Source organism: Propithecus coquereli, unplaced genomic scaffold, assembly GCF_000956105.1.
Source record: "Propithecus coquereli isolate 6110/MARCELLA unplaced genomic scaffold, Pcoq_1.0 Scaffold44, whole genome shotgun sequence".
NCBI classification, from domain to species: domain Eukaryota; kingdom Metazoa; phylum Chordata; class Mammalia; order Primates; family Indriidae; genus Propithecus; species Propithecus coquereli.
In genome coordinates, this window is record NW_012150174.1 from 6,328,313 (window position 1) to 6,329,951 (window position 1,639).

Consider the following 1,639-nt stretch of genomic DNA (forward strand, 5'->3'; position numbering starts at 1 on the left):
CAAATATGTGCCCTTATGTCACAGGATATTTCTGAAGATTGTGTCTTTGCCAATAAAAACATCTTTCTCTACCCTATTAATAGTTTATATTATTCTTTAAAAAAATGTAAAGTATCTGATTACATGGTACTTATTTTAATCTTTGTAGTTGAAATGAGTGGTATATTAATATTTTTGGTGACAAACTGAAATTAACATTTAGTGTTTAGCTGAGAGTGTCTGTCATAGTGAATCACTGATTGAAATACTTGATTAGAAACTATGAATAATACTTTTCTAAGGTCATTTTAAGTTGTAATCATACTTTTCTGCTTAGAGTGCCTTATTTGGAATCATTTAGATCAGAGTTTAAAGCTCACTGTTAGCTCTATGACATTAATATTAACCTCTCTGAGCCTTTGTTTCCTCATATGAAAAATGTGTATAGAACACAATTGTCAGGGATTTAAGGATGAAATGAAGTAAAGTATATAAAGGTGTTATGTAAATAGTAACATGATATATGAGTCTGTGTTTATGCTCGGAAAATAGAATGCTGGCATCATCCTCTCCTTCTCCCCACTCCCTATATCTCCAGGGATCTTGAAACACATCCATCAGTTAAATTTACATTCACATCTGCCTGTCTCATTTGAAAGGAACAAGTTCAGATGACTATTTACAGCTTTGCCAATATGACTCCATTGTAAATTAAAAGCTTTTTTCTTTTTCTTTTCTTTTTATTTATTCTAGTAAGCATTGAACAATAGGAAGCTCTTTTTCTCATTTTTCATCTTGGCATCCATCGGCTGGTATTTGATATTCTATGTAATTTGAATGTAGGTAGAAAATAGACAAAAGGGAAAAAGACTAGATTGAAGAGAGAGATGGTGTGGCATTTTAAATATGATCTATTGGGATACTGTTATCTACTTCTAAAAAAAAACCATTTTTATTATTTGGACTATTTCCCTTTAAGATCTTTAACTATCATTGCTTATAGCAGTTGAGTAGAAAATTATCCTGAGTTTTCTATTTGTAGACTATGTGAAATGTCAGCTTAAAAATAAATTTTAAAGCTCAGATACCTGAGAAAGAATCATGGGTGCAAAATTGTGCAACAAATGTCTTTTATGATTTTCTCATTTTTGTATGGGCATTTCAACACACATAGTGCTGAATTATTTTGAAGGTAATTATTTCATTCAGGACAGTTTTGTTTTATACACTGTGGGGTTGAATTTGATTTTTCTCACATTTAGAAGGCAAGGCAGTCTGCTCTTTTCAGCTCTTTATTTGTTCATTTAAAGTTTTCTTTTTTTTTTTTCTTCTTTTCATTTATAGTTTTCTTAAAAAAGGGTTTAACTTCCTGTATGATGCTTAACTGTGGGGTGCTCTTATTTCCTTCTTGTTGAATTTTTCAAATTGCCTGTGTTTCTCTTTTAAGAGAATATTTATTTAGCACTAGCGGGGTTATAAAAACCATGATACTGTAAGTAACTTTAACATCATTAACATTCTGAATTTTAGAAGAGAAAACTGAAGTGCAAATCAAGCCCCCTAACTAATTTTGATGAACGGTCTTGGCTGATAGTAGGAGGACTAGTATACGATCCCCAAGTCTCCTGATTCTGAGGGGTTTATTCCAGTGATTCCTGTA